We start from the raw sequence: 16,360 nt of genomic DNA on the forward strand, positions 1-16,360 counted from the left end.
AGCTTTTAGATTGATAAAGTTTTTGTTATCAAGGATTACATTTAGTAAAATAATCCACAATAATGGTTTTTTAAATTCCAGAACATATTAATAGCCAATATCTCAAAGCAGTTAAACGTTTCTGAGTGAGAAAGTGGACAAGATGTGTTTTCAAAGTGCTTTGGGAAACAAACTCGGTTTATTAATAACCACTACATATAGTGATGTGTAAAAAAAAATAGAAAAAAAATTCTCTTTTTCTTTTGTGGTACTTGGGATTAAACCTAGTAACATTTTGCCTCTTAGCTATACCCCCCAGCCCTATTTTATTTTTATTTTGAAACAGGTTCTTGTTAGGTTGAAGATAATCTCACTACTTGGCTGAGTACTGGGATAAGAGTTGTATGCCACCATGCCTGACTAGAAATTTTAATTGCAAAAATTAAGAAGAAATGTAATGTACCTAAAAATGGAGGGATAAAACAATAGAAAACAGGCACTGACATAATGATAATATTATCTATCTTGTTTTAAAACCAAATGCTTTGAGTCAAATTAAAGTAAGCAGGGAGGGAACAATAAAGCTAGGCTGAAATCTACTTAAATCCAGGACAGATGTAGTCTAGTCTTCTGAGGCTTACAATTAAGATCTTTAGCCTGCTGTGGAGATTATATATTTACCGAACACTTTGTGTCTTTTGTAGAGAACTTCTTGAAATTCTCACACTCATTTTGAAACATATACTATATTTAAAAACCTCTTTCAAATAATTATCAGGCAGCAGAGTTTCTGCTCACTCAGGTAATATTTTCTCAATATTTGTATTTTCAAGGTTCTTAGAATTATTTCAAGCATTTTTGTTACAAAATAGGTTCCAAAGAATTAAACTTGAGCTAGAGTTAGGCGAGAAGCCTGCCCAAGCTGGTGACTCAACCTGGAAACTCTTTCTGAATTTGGAATTAGTTCTACATTGATTCTGTCATGTTTAAAGGCATTATTCAACTTGAGGCCATCCCTATGAATTTGTTGAACTTTCAAAAGACATCCTGATGCACATCTAAACTGATTTTACCTGCAACTAAAGATTTTTAAATTGCCAGGTCAAGGCGAAATTGAAAGGCTAAACAGAACTTAGGTAATTTATTTTATTCCTGTCTGATTCAGATCTGTTATTTTATGCATTAATTCACTTTTATAGTCTATATAATTACATATTTTCTCTTTTTAAAGCAACTCTAGTAGTCCCAAGAGTATATGGAACATATTAAGTACAGATACATTAGGTATTGGCTTAAATATTTAAGATTAGAAAAAATTCCAAATTGGTGCCAATTGAAATAGTAGTCACTATCCATTTGTAAATTAATTACAATCACATAAGATTAAACATGTAGTCCATAGGTTATGGGATCACTTCCAAATGCTCATTCTTTAAGAAAGAGTTGAATAATAACAATGATACGTTCAACATAGCATTATAGATAGTATTGTGATAGGTGTGATAGGGAATAATGGTTAGAAAAAAGACAAAGAAAAGAGAAGGAAAAAGGAGAAAGAGAAAAAAGAGGAAAGAAGTCTTCTCTTTTACATAAAGTACCATAATAAATTTTAATGAGAAATGTTGGAACTAAGCTTATTTTAACTCAGGTAAGATACTTCCTCCCCCAATACTTAGCTGCCTCTTTAGGAATAATTTAACACATTTTCTATAAACTTGATTTATTAGGCTGTGACTATGTAACTACAAGATAATCTTATCATGAGAAATAAAGGAAAGAAAAAGAAAAAAAAATTGTTTGCTGGGGTACATCTTTATGACTATGCAAATGGCAGTGACCTGATATGACTTCTTGAAGAATGTTAATTAAGATAGCCCATGGATACAATAAAAATTTCCCACTTCTTATGATGATATAGACATGGCCTAAAAGTTCATTCCTTTAAGTAGATATTTATCTGTAAGAGTATAACTTTAGAATATTACTACTGCATATTAGACACAGGAGTGTGATATGATTTAGTATAATTCATGATGAATTAACAGCCCAGGGACACTTTCACATCAAGCTTCCCCTGATAAGCATCTAAGCCTGGTAGGCATAGAGCAAACAATTTTTCATGATCTGGACAGTATGATGAATTTCCCTTTCCTTAACTTTTATACCTGTGTAATTATTCTTCAATTTTACTGTACCTGAGGTTAAAGATCTGTTTGTAGGACTTGAATATTAGAAGACATAAAATTACAAAGAGTACAACTAAATTGCTATGTGATGTTTATAATTTATAAAGGACAATATAAGAAAAATATTTTAAAAATCATTGCTCCTTAAAATATAGATGGAATGGCTTGGTGAGGATTATGTTCATGAACAGTATTAGGTCTAAGCAAAATTTTTGGTAAAAATAATGACTATATTCTTTTTTCTTTTTTTCTTTTTTTTTGGTGGTACTGGGGTTCCTGGAAACCCTTCTACCTTCGGGCTACACTCCAAGACCTATATTTTTTTGGAAACAGGGTCTCTTAAGCCAGCAAGGCTGGCTTCAAACCAGCACAATCCTCCTGTCTCTGCCTCCCAAGCACGGGGATTATAAGCATGAGCCACCACGCCTGATGGATAAAAATAATGACTATTTTCTAATGAAGTCTCTTCTGTTTGTATGTGTGTGTGGGAGGGGAGTATTCTTTTCTTGACTTCTCCTGTATATTTTAGTTAATATCTCTTTCTGTATCAAAGATGAAAAATTTCTGTAGCCACTCACAAGTGATCCAGAGCTTTAACTTATGTCTAAGAATAATTGCTTAATTGTTGTTACCTTCGGCTTTAGAAATTCAGTCTTCCCTAATCCCCAAAAATGTTTGTCTTGGGAAACCAATAACCAATGGCTGGATCATAGAGTGAACTTTGTTCAGCTGTTTTAGAACTACTCAACCATACTCCAAAGATTTTAAAAAACAAATCAATACATAGATTCGAGATTGTATATTGCTCTTTTTGCATATTTTTAATATTAGTAACACATGTTGTGTTTTATTGTGGTTTTGATTTGTGTTAAGCTAATGAAAACCACATTTCAAAAAATATAAAATTTAAAATAACTACATAGGTACTATAGCCTAATGTTAGACCATCAAAATATATGAAACAAAAACCCACAAAATTGCAAGGAGATATAGATAATTATATAACAATATTTGGAAACATTACTATATCACTCTCAAAAATGAATAAAACAGAACCCAAGTAGGAAAATAAATAATTTAATAAAAAATTTAAGCAGCACAATAATCCAATTAGCCATGTAATAAACACTCTTCTCAACAACATCAGCATATACATGATCCTCAAGTACACATGTGATATTTTTCAGGATGGACCATATGTTATCCATTATTAAATCTCAAAAGCTCAAAAGTATAAATATCATAGCAATATCTTCTCCAACCACAACATAAAGAAGCTAGAAATTGAAAATAACATAAAACTGGGGAAAGGGAAAATAATTGGTGGAAGTTAACACCACATTTATAAACAACAAATGGATCAAACAAGAAGTCACAAAGAAAATTAGAAAATACTTATAGATGAACAATAAAAAACCCAGAATAGCCAAAGTAGATCTCAGCAACAAATACCATGCAGGAGGAATCACAATACCTGACTTTATACTACAGCTGGGCATGGTGGCGCACCCTTGTAATCCCCACACTTGGGAGGCAGAGACAGGAGGATCACGCAGGTTTGAAGCCAGCCTCAGCTGGCGTAAGAGACCCTGTTTCCAAATAAAAATATAAAATAGGTCTGGGAGTGTAGTCCGGAGGTAGAAGGGTTTCAGGAACCCCAGTACCACCAAAAAAGAAAAAAAAAACAAAAACAAAAACAAAAAATCAAAAACACAACTATACTACAAAGCCATTGTAATAAAAACAGCATAGAAATGGCACAAAAACAAATACATAGACCAATGGAGCAGAATAGAAGACTCAGAAACAAATCCACACACTTAACAGCCAATTGATATTTGACAAAGAGGCCAAAAACATACACTAGAAAAAAGATAGCCTGTTCAACAAATGGTGTTGGAAAAAGCAGTTAACCATATGCAAAAAAATTAAAATAAATTCCACTTTCTTACCCTGCACAAGAGTCAATTTAAAATGGATCAAAGACTTGGAAATTAGATCAGAGACCTTGAAGCTCCTTGAAGAGGGCATAGGTCCAACATTGCAGCACATAGGCACAGATAAAAACTTTCTCAACAAGACCCCAAAGACAGAAGAAACTAAAAGGCAAATCAATATGTGGGTTTGTATGAAAGTGAAGAGATTCTATACAGTAAAGAAAACTGTCAAGAACCACAATTGAAAGCCAACAGAATGAGAGAAGATTTTTGCCACCTATTCCTCTGATAGAGAAATAGTATATGGAATATACAGAGAACTCAAGAAATTCAGCATTAAGAAAACAACCCAATCAAAAAATATGGGCAAGTGAATTAAATAGAAACTTCACAAAAGAAAAAATTCAAATGTCAAAAAAATGCATGAAAAAATGCTCAACATCATTGGCAATCAGAGAGATGCAAATCAAAACTCTGAGATTTCACCTAACTCCAGCTGGAATGGCAATCATTCGAAACACAAACAACAATTAAATACTGGTGAGGATGTGGAGAAGTGGAAACTCTAAAATATTGTTGGTGGGATTGCAAATTAGTGCAACCACTTTGGAAAACAGTATAGAGGATCCTCAGAAGAATGGGAACAAACTTACCATTTGATCCAGCAATACTACTTCTGTGTATCTACCCAAAAGATAGGAGACCAAACTACCAAACTAATGCATGTGTATCTATGTTCATAGCTGCACAACTCACCGTAGCCAAACTATGGAACCAGCCAAGATGTCCATCAACAGATGAATGGATTACAAAACTGCAGCATATGTACACAATGGAATCTTACTCATCCATAAAGAAAAACACAATTACATCATTTATAGGGAAACGGATAGATCTGGAGGACATTATGCTAAGTGAGATTAGACAGTCACAAAAGAGAAGAAATCAGAAGTTTTCCCTAAGATGCAAGAGCTAGGGAGAAATGGATAACAGGAGGAACACTAGATGAAGAAGGAGATCCTACAGAGAAGCAAATAAGGTGACCTAACTGAGAAGATGGGAGGGGGGAAAAGGGAAGCTCTTTAAAGTACATGATGTACTTAAACAAACACCAAAGTCAGTCACTAAGCCAAGCATGGGAAGGAAGGGAGGGAAGGAATGGGGTGGGGATTGAGTAAGAGCTAATTGGGTGATCTGTGCATGTATGTCTCTACCAGTCTTTTATCCCATTAAAATGTATGGCTACAATGCACCAATAAAAAAATAAAATAAACAATTTAATTTCCATTGACAACAGAAAGAATAATATACTTAGGCATTAACTTAACCAAAGAAGTTAAAATAGCCATATGCAAAAAGTATTGGATGTTTATATGATACCATTTGTAAAAAATCATTCAAAATGTATCAAAGATCTAAATGTAAGACTTAAAACTAGAAGAAAATATGTTTAGAATAAAATATATAGGAAAAGACTGGGTTAGTAATTGTTTCTTGGAGATAATATATATATATATATATATATAGTATAACATAGATAATATACATATATATTATGTATAATATATATATATGTGTGTGTATATATATATATATATATATATATATATATATATGTATATTACCTCCAAGAAATACTTATTTCACAGACACGTGTATCAAAGGCACAGGCAACAAAATAAAAAATGAATAAATATGAATATAAAAATTTTTAAAAATTGTGTATCAGAAGACATTGTCAAAGAAGTCAAAAGGCAACTCCAAAATGGAAGAAAGTGTTTATTACGCCTGGCTGAATTTTCACTTCACTTAACACACTGAAATGATCTTAAAGAGATACCTGTGCATCCCCTATGAAGCATTATTCACAACACTGAAAACATGGAACCAACCCAAGTATCCACTGACAGATTAATGGAGAGGCAAAATATGGTGTAGTCAGACATGCAGTATACTATCCAGCTTTTAAAGAAAAGAAGTTCTGACATATGCTCAAACCTGGATGGATCTTGAGGACATTATGCTAAGTGAAATAATCCACTAGCAATAAAAAACAAACATATGATTTTTCTTATATGAGGTACTTGGAGTAATAAAAATTATAGAAACAGTAGAATGGTAGGTTTCAGAGCATAGTGGGAGGAATGGAGATTTATTGGTTAATGAGCATAGAGTATTAGTTTATAACATGATGATGGTAGTGATAGTTGCATAAAACTATAGATACATTTAATATCGTTGAACTGTACACTTAAAACAGGATGATAAATTTTATATTATTAGCATTTAATCACAATAAAAATTTGAAAAAAATGACTATAAATATAAGGGTTTATTTTTGAGCCATAAATTACATTTAATCTATGAATATATCCATATGTATTGATATACTAGAGCTATATATTAAGTTTTAAAATTGGGAAGAAAACTTTGTTTCTTTCTTCAAAGATTGTGCTGGGTTTTCTAGATCCTTTGCATTCTCAGGTGAATTTTGCACTGGGTTTAGAATCAGTTTGCTAATTTCTACCACCAAAGCCAACTTTGATTTTGGGAACCATTTCGTAGAATCTATAGATCAAATGGGAGTATTTTATTTTTAATTTTGAAACAAAGTCTCACTAAATTTTAGAGGACCTCAGTAAATTGCTGAGACGTGCCAGGAATCTGCAATCCTCCTGTCTCAACCTCCCAAATACTGGGATTACAAGTATAAATCACCATGTCAGGCTTGTAATAAGCTTTTACATCATTATTTTTACCGTTGTATTTTGGTGCACATATCACTGACCTGTTTTAACAAATATTAACCAAGAAAATTTGTTTTAGTTAAACTTTTTTGACTCACTGGTGTCTTTTATGTGAAGGTAGTAATAACTTCATTTAATGCTTGGAGAGGAGATACAGTTATAAACCTATACAAGTGTATCATATAAAGATATTATTTTTAACTCTTCATATAATCATTTTTTGATTGAACACGTTGTACCAAGTAATCATTACCCTTATCTAGAAAGAATGAGCTCAAACTTTATGCCTGTGGATTGTTAGACTTTCTTGTTAGAATTTAATTCAGTCAGTATTTTCATTTTCTTTATCAACATTATCCTTAACAACTAAACTCATAGACTTACTAAAACTAGGTAATTCCTAACATTGCTAAAAAAAAAACTACAAATATGATTCTGACTTCAATATTTGCTAATAATTATTTATTTAGATTCATCCTAAACACTAAAATTAGTTCAGCCTTCGGCATAAATGGACTACATTTGCTTCTTTTGTCTATCATGCTAATTACTACCAATCTCTATAGACGAGTCAAGAATTCAAACAGCCATGGCAATCAGACAAAACATTACACACCAAATACACACACACACACACACACACACACACACACACACACACACGCTCAACTCAAGAATCACAGTTTTTGTTTTACAATATTACAACATTATGAGTGAAATGGACATAACAAAAACTAAATGCATGGAGTTTTATATATTCAAATCATTGGAATGTTGTTATAATTTTTTACCGCATCATCCTGTAACGCATACACAGTTATATTTTTAGATTACATCTGACATTTTCTGTTCCAATAGTAAGCCTATTAATGAAGTCCAAGGTGACTTGTATGATATGAAGTGTTTGTCTGAGGATCTAGTTCTGGGCTTTTATTAATGCTCATTTTGGCTCCTCTCTTTTCTGCATAACCCTGGACAAATTGGTGCCATTCTTTGTGGTTCAGCTTTTTCATATGTAAAATGGAAGAAATATTGCCATCTATAGATTATTTTTTCTTCCAAGGCATCATGAGAATTAACAAGATTATTAGTCAGTAGATCTCCAGGCCGTTGTCACTGCATGAGCAGGAAAGAGGACTGGAGGGCGAGAGGTGGGGGAGAAAAGGCACCTCTATGAAATGGAAAAGAGTTAGAAATGGAGCAAGGTAATGATATCAGCATTTTCACACTGGATAAAGTAAAAAGTCTTCATGTCTCCCCTGTTCTAAGGCATAACTGTTGTCTGACTCCACACTACCCAACTGAGACTGGGTTCCCTGTTCCCCATTGTAATCACCACTGCCCACTCTGTCCTGCCACATTAATCAAAAGAGACTGTTGCTGTGACTATCTTATCAAATCTGCTGTACTATTTAAAAAAATATACGATTTTGTTGTTGGTGGTGTTGATTCAATATCCACAGAAGAGAACACTAGGTCAAGCATTTACTAATATTAAAAAAAAATGACACTATGGCTTTGGGTAGAGGGAGATTTTGATATGGTTGAAAGGTATAGTTTTGTTTGGGACAGAGGATGTAGTGTCCTGCCCTGCAATAAATGTGCTCTGGACCACATTTTTTTTCTCCAAGCACTCAGAAATGAATGTCAAGAAAGGTCTTATTCATTCCTTCATATTTTTTAAATTGCCCAATTGCCAACCAGTTTTCTTTTTTTTTTCCAAGTTTTTTTTTTATTGGTGCACTGTATTCATACATCATATTGTGATACAATCTTTTGTAGACATACATGCACACATCGCCAAGTAAGCCCCCACCCGATCCCCACCCCATTCTCTCCCCATCCCTCCCTCCCATGCTTGGCTTAGTGGTTGACATCTAGTATTATAGCAATTTATCCAAAATTAAAAATGATAATCTCACATAACAGTTTCATTTGTCTGATACCAAGCTTTTGATGACTTAAAGATAACATTTCAATATTTCTTTTTACTTTCTTTCTTACCAGAGAATATTTTTTTTCTATTTTTTAGGTGAAACTATCATATATTTATATATTTATTTTTCAGAAAAAAACTCTATCCTAATATGGAATATGGACTCTAGATACCCAAAACGATCTTGAAAAAGAACAAAGCTAGAATATATATATTTTCTGATTTCAAACCATATAAAGCTACAATAATTGAAACAGTGTAGTACTGTTCTAAAGGCAGATATATAAACCATTGGAGTTAAATAAAAGCCTAGAGCTAAATTCTTCCCTATATTGTCAAGTTATTTTTGACAATATTTCCACAAACATTTGGTGGTAGAAATAATAATCTTTTAACTAAATATTGTTGAAACATAATAATTACATGGAAAAGAATAAAGTTGGACCCTTACATAATCCCATATACAAATATTAACTCAAACTAGATAAAAGACCTAAATATAAATCTTAAGACTATAAACTTTTAGGAGAAAATCTGGGTCATAAAATCTCACAACATTGAAATTGGCAGTGATTTCTTGGATATGATTTCAATGGCACAGGCAACAGAAGAGTATACAAACTCCCTAAAAATTAAAAAAAAATATTGTATATCCAAAGACAATGTAAACAGAGTTAACAGTTACTAATAGAATGGGATAAAATATTTCCAAATGCTATATCTGAAGGTATATTAATATTCCAACTAGAAATCCTAAAAATTAACAACAATAAAGGCAAACAATACCATTTAGAGATAGGTAAAAGACTAACATAAGTAATGAATCTCCACAGATAACCAATCTTAGTTGACTGTTGGATGGAAACTTTTGTTTCTCTCGTTCTGGTGTGTGTTACCTATTTCTTCTTTGTAGTTAATCTCTTTGAGTATTTTCTCTAGTGCTGGTTTTGAAGACATAAATTCCTTCAGTTTCTGTTTGTCATGGAAGCTTCTTATTTCTCCATCTAATTTGATAGAAAGTTTTGCTGGGTAGGAAATTTTTGGCTGGAAGTTGTTTTCTTTCAGAGTTTGGAATATGGTACTGCAAGCCCTTCTGGCTCTCATGACTTGGTTTGGGAAGTCTGGAGTGATTCTAATTGATTTGCCTCTGAATGTCACTTGGCCCTTTGTTTTTGTTGCCTTTAAGATTCTCTGCTTGGCTTCCACATTGGTCATTTTGACAATTATGTGGCGTGGGGATCCTCTTCTCCGATCCTGTCTAAAGGGAGTTCTATAAGTTTCCTGGACCTGTGTATCAACCTCTTGCTCTATGTCTGGAAAATTTTCTGCTATTACTTCCTTGAAGAGATTGTTGATCCCTTTGGTTTCACTTTCTTTTCCCTCCTCTATTCCAATTATCCTTAGGTTAGCTCTCTTAAAATGGGCCCATATTTCTTCAATATCAGATTCCTGTTGTCGGATATTTTTTCCTAGATTAGAAACTATGCGTTCATTTTTGGAATGATCATCTTCTAAGAGCGAGATTCTGTTCTCCATGTGGTCTAATTGGTTGTTTGTGCTTTGAATTGAGGCCTTTACTTCATTAATTGCATCCTTTATCTCTTTTTGGCTCTCTCTGAGTTCTTTTCAAAGCACCTCTATTATTTCTACAGTTATTTTCCTGATTTGATCTTCTAGAAATCTCTAATTTTCTGTTTTATTGGGTTCTGATGTTGTGGGGTTGTGGGCATTCATTGCTCCAGTGTTATTCCTCTTTCCCATGATTTCGGAAGTTTGTGCCTTCTCTGGGTTCTTCCCTTGGGTCACTATGACTTCACTTAAGGTGTTCTGGATCTCGAGTCAGTAGTATCTCAGACCCCACTACTCCTTTACTGGGTTGTATCACAGAGTCTCTGACCCAGGGAGTCGATAGAGGCTGCTTTAGACTGTGGGGGGTGCCAGATTTCACGTTCTCCTCTGGTGTGATATCTCTGCCACCGCCCTTCCCCCACTGGGTCAGGTCCCAGGGAGTACAGTACTGGGATTTCTCCTCTGTGGCCTGCAATTTGACTCATTGTTTTTGAGTATGCAGATGTAGCTGTACTGGATTCGGGTGAATTCTCTGCTGCTGCCGCCGGTGGCAATATGGAGCTGCTGTTATGCCCTCGGCCGTGAGGCTGGTGTATTTCTTCTTGGTTTTGATTTCCCCTCTGAATCCCTGCAGTGTGTGCTGAGCTCAGCCACTGGGAGCTTTAGATGCCCTCTGCGCGGAGAAATCCCGCCTGGCTGTTCCTCAGCGGCTCACCTCGGCTTGCTGTGGCCGTCCAGTGTATTTGCTGCTGCCGCTGGCAGTATGGCGCTGCTACCGCATCCTCGGGCGTGAGGCCGGTTATCTCCTCTGTGGCTCTGAGCTCTGTTCTCAGTCCGCTTTCTCTCTGGAGCCTGGTGTTTTTTTGTTTCTCTGGTGATGGTGTTTTCTGGCTATGAAAGGTGCTGATTTTGTGGTAATGGAGATTGGTTGTTAGCGGGGCTCTTAAGCCCCGCTTTTCTCGGTCGCCATCTTCCCGGAAGTGGCCAACCAGTTTTCTGTGATGAATGAGAAGCAGGAAGAAACTTTATACTAGAGCTGAAATTGATGTTCAAAATTAAGGTACTCAGCACTAAATTTGAATTAGTAATCAACCAATTAGATCAGTCCATATGCTTGATGGGATGTTTCAGTTAACATTTTCTTTAATCAGCTAATGATGCAACTCACTAAATTTGCCTTTTTTCACTTTTGGCTTATTCTGAAATGTGAAGTCTTCTCATCATCTTTTAGCAAAATATCTACCTAAAACCAGAGACAGCCATTTTATTTTTAAACCAATGCCAAAGCTCTATTTTAGTGAAGAGAATCAATCTAAATCTTTCACTTTTTTCTCCTGTCTTCTGCATTTAGAACAAGTGGTTAAATCATTTTGTTTTCCAAAGAGCTAAATTCAAAGGCATATGCCATTTCTAAATGACCATGAACGATGTCACATGCTCACTGTATCATGCCTCTGTCACCATATGCTCCAATAACTCATTCCAGAAAGACTGAAGAAAGGAATGCTAGAGTTCTGAATTATGTATGGTTCTGTATGGTTGGCCTGCTCATATGGTCTGCGGAGGTGGAAGAGTCAGGCTCTTGAGTCCTCTCTTGGAGGCTGGGTGGAGATGCTGAGACACAGGTGTACAACTGGTGCCCCAGCCACTGGCTGAGCTCACTCTGATAGTACTGGTTCCTTTCAGTTATGCTCTTTACCTGAACTAATGCCTGGCTTCCATGTTTAGCCCATGGAGTAACTTCATTTCTCCACTCTTATCTCTGTCACTCTGTTCATCACTGTAACTAATATGTAGTAAAGAATCTTTCAAAAACGACAACTTTTATAAAGGCTTAACTCAGGTCAAGTGTTGCAGATGAAACAAAATTTTAAAAACAAGAAAAAATTTTAAAAAGTGATTTAAAATCATCTGTCAATGTAAATACACTACTTTAAAATTTTCCATAATGTGAAGAACCAGGGTCCATATTGTATTTAAATGATAAGGAGGTTTTAAGCTACAGCAACACTGAAATTTAAAATATGGCATGTATTTCAGCAAACAAACAAACAAACAAAAAAAACATAGCCTTTGCAACAAAAAGAACTCTCCTTAATTTTGTAAGGGGAAAATATTACATTTTATTAAATATATAGCTTAAATTTCTTTCACAATTACCAGGTCCTTACTGTCATTTAAAAAAAAATAGTATTATGCACTTCTGGGTATACATTAAATTTTCAAAATATGCATGCATTCATTATGTGAAATAAAGGAACTTAAAACAAAAGTTTATCTTTTGTCAGTAAATGGATACTCAGTTTCCTACAGAAATATCATTATAGATGGTATGTGTGTTTGGAGACTATCTGATGAATGACTGGCTTTTTACTATCCCAACAGGGCTCACAGAAGCAGAGATAGGTAAGGGGAAGCTAGTGTCATTTCCCAACAGTAATCAAAGAGCTTCAGCACAGCCCCCAGAGAGACCTCATGAAAAAATATGCATAAAACGGAAGTTCATGCTTTGGGGGTTTATTCATCCAAGAAATACATGATGTTCATCTTCTTTTAAGAACTAAACAGTTATAATGAAGCAGTCACCCAAATATATATTCACAGACATATAGTAAAAATTAAGTGCAAAACAGTGATGCGTCATGCCCACCTCATCCCAGAAAGAAAACTATATTCATTCCTATGTCCCACCTCATAGGCACAGTCAAGGAAGAGTCATGTGCCTTTTATCCCAACCTTGTTCGGAAAGTATTATCACATCCAGTCAACACAGGAGACAATTAAATGTAATAGGGAGAGTGATTTGTCAGCAGTCTTTCAGATGATCAGTGGAAGAATTCTGATCAAACTCTGCCAAACTACCATGTTAGTTCTTCCACCAACACAAACTTTGCCTAGGGGCTAAAAGGTTCAAAGAAATATTTTCACACCAAAGCCAAAAGGAAGCACTATTATGCAAAATTTTCCTGGTGTATATCTAAGTGTACCTAGCAACACAAAAAGGAAGAAACCGACTTGAAATGATAATTACATTAATTCCTCTGAGGATGGAATAAAACAGAATTTAAAAACCACATAATTAAAGACATCAGTATAACTATCTGGCTTAGCTTCCAGAGCTAACCACCAGAGTGGAGCTAAAACCAATTTATCCATTCTCCAAAGCAGAAGCTGCCAGCCAACAAGTGTCTCAAAGGGTTGGAACAAATAGTCAATTCAGGCACAAATGTGGTTGTTTTCTGATCGTGTTAGTGATGTGAATCTTGAAAAATTAGATCTAGAAGAATTTGTACCCAGAATAAGTTACATGTTTTTTGGCAAATGATAATTATTTGGTAACTTTAATATTTACTTATACTAAAAGAAATTTTAAGGATCTGAAAAGCTATTTAGTACTGGAAAATACACCACATCACAGCTGCATCTTTGTGCCAGCACACCTGTTTTCCATCATTGTGATGCATATACTGTATAAATGTTTATAAGTTAAGAGGATAAATGTACATCTGTAAAAATCATCCCTACTTTAAGCTCAAAATTTATATTATGCACCAAATTATCATTATAATGTATCAAGTTCAAGTCAAGACAAAAAGTCATGCATTTGATTATTGCTTCTTATTTTCTTTCATTGAATTACTTATATTTTAGGTGTTTAATTCAATGTTGAAAATTACACTCTCGGCCTTTTTTCTTAGCTTCACATTTACAAAAGTAAAAAGAAGACAAAATTATTTTTAAAATGTCAGTTATCTTACTAGATTCTTCAAAGAAATATGATGAAAAGTTTGCTTTTTCCTAAGATGAGGTTATTTTAAATACTAGGCTACTTTAAGAATATTATTATTAATTACAAATACTTTCATATGTACCAGACACCTTACCAGTGTGTATATTTTTGGAACTCAGAAGAAAATGTAAAAAAAAAAACTAGGAATGAATTTAACTATGAAGAAATAAAGTATTTCTGATGTTTTATTTTTCCTTTATCTCATTTTCTGTATGTAGTTATATATCATGACAGATTAAAATGGAAGTAGAAAAATTTTCCATTAGAAATAACTTTTTAAAAATATTACATTGTAAAATTTTACATATTTCATAAAATTTCATAAATGTAGTCATATAGCTATAGTTGGCCTCCATATCCTTGGTTTCTGCCTCCACAGATGGAAAATATTCAGAAAAAAATGTACAAACATTTTTTCTTATTATACTCCCCTAAACAGTATAGTATAAAACTTATTACATAGAATGTATTAGGTATTATAAGCAATCTAGGGATGAATAAAAGTATATGGGAGCATGTGTGGAGGTTATATGGAAATACTACATCATTTTATATACAAGACTTGAGCTTAGATTTGAGATGGATTCTGAACTTTGAAATTAGAGAGCCCAGGATTTGAACTGTGGTTCTTTTATTGAGGATGAGATGCTGAACAGTTTATATGTCACATTCAAATATTTGTTTTCCATTTACAAATTAAGACAACGGTGGCATATATTCTATAGGATCTTGTGAGAATTAAATGAGTTGATATTTGTAGAAAACACACTCTTTGGCTTACAATAAACGTCAAATTGTCTACACTCTATACGCACAATCCAAAATCTCTCCTCTCTCTCTCTCTCTCTCTCTCTCTCTCTCTCTCTCTCTCTCTCTCTCTCTTTTGGTATGCTGTGGCTATATCATTTTTGAGGTATACACATCTTGTAAATATGCCAATATTATCCTGTGATATTTAGATTGAGAGGAACCATGGACTTTAGCATTGTTTTTATATATAAAAAAGCAGGAATTTCCTAGCTCAACCCCTGATGGACTTTGTAGTCTCTGAGGAACTAATGAAATGTTTAAGTCAAAGGATTAAATAAGCCCAATGAGAGAACCTTTCTGAGTGGTGGATCCATAAGGGCTGCTAAAACATTAGTAGGTTCTAGCTAACTCAGTTCCTAAAATGAATATCTGATTAAATAACTGGTAAGCAGGTAAAAGTTGATCCTATAAATACAGGCACACCCTGTAAAGGTAGAAAATTGTCATATCGATTATTTTGCTACTTACTTAGGAAGACTTTACCTACCCAATTCCTATATGCTAAAACAACTTGAAAGTTGAACACAGATAGAAGGCAAGGGAATGGAAGTAGAAAATATGTGTGATTAAGACTAGAGTATGAGTGTTAAGAAGCGTTTGTAGAGATCTTGGTAAGGAAGTCAGATTGTAAGGTTTAATTGAATGAACTTGTTCACCCTAATCAAATATGTTTGGTAAATATTTAAAAATATGTAGCTAGGTAGCTTTTCATTAAGACACCTTTAACTGGATTATCAAAGTTCATGAGGTAGTCCCAGGTTCTACTATTTGCTGCTAGCTTAACAGTTCTCTGTCTCAGAATAAATATAAAATTGTGTTCTGTTATCCTACTGAGAATAAATAATAGGGATTTTTGATACAGATTACATTTTCATGGTAATGTCATGGATATAAAAACTTTAGAAAACTGAATCAGTTCCAAAGAATTCCATTTAACTTTTATTTGTCTACAAGAATATCTACATAGGAAGATGAAGTTGCAACTGAAATAGATATGGCCATTTGAAAGAAGTTGCAAAACATCTTCATGTTCTGAGAATGACGGGCTTAAAAGGATCATCGTGATCTCAGCAGAGAGAGTCAGTCAGCCAAACTGAGTTATAGAAAGACAGGTGATACACTTGGGAGCTTTAGATGGATCAAGTTCACAACACCCAATAAATTACATCTTCAGAAGAAGAGCAAGGGTCAGTGAGCTTCCTAAGAATATTTCAAGCACAGATTTTCATATTCATATTTTCACCAACTTAGATTGCCCAAACCTTGATTCTCACATTCTTAAACTTAAGAATTTGGCATGTCATAGCATTCAAACTGCTATGGGGTGGGGGGAATAGAAAACCCAGATATAATGAACAGAATAAGTTAGAGTTGAAAATCTGCCAACCAGGCAAAAATGTCTAGTA

This window comes from Muscardinus avellanarius (genome assembly GCF_963383645.1).
Source record: "Muscardinus avellanarius genome assembly, chromosome: 13".
Taxonomy (NCBI): Eukaryota; Metazoa; Chordata; class Mammalia; order Rodentia; family Gliridae; genus Muscardinus; species Muscardinus avellanarius.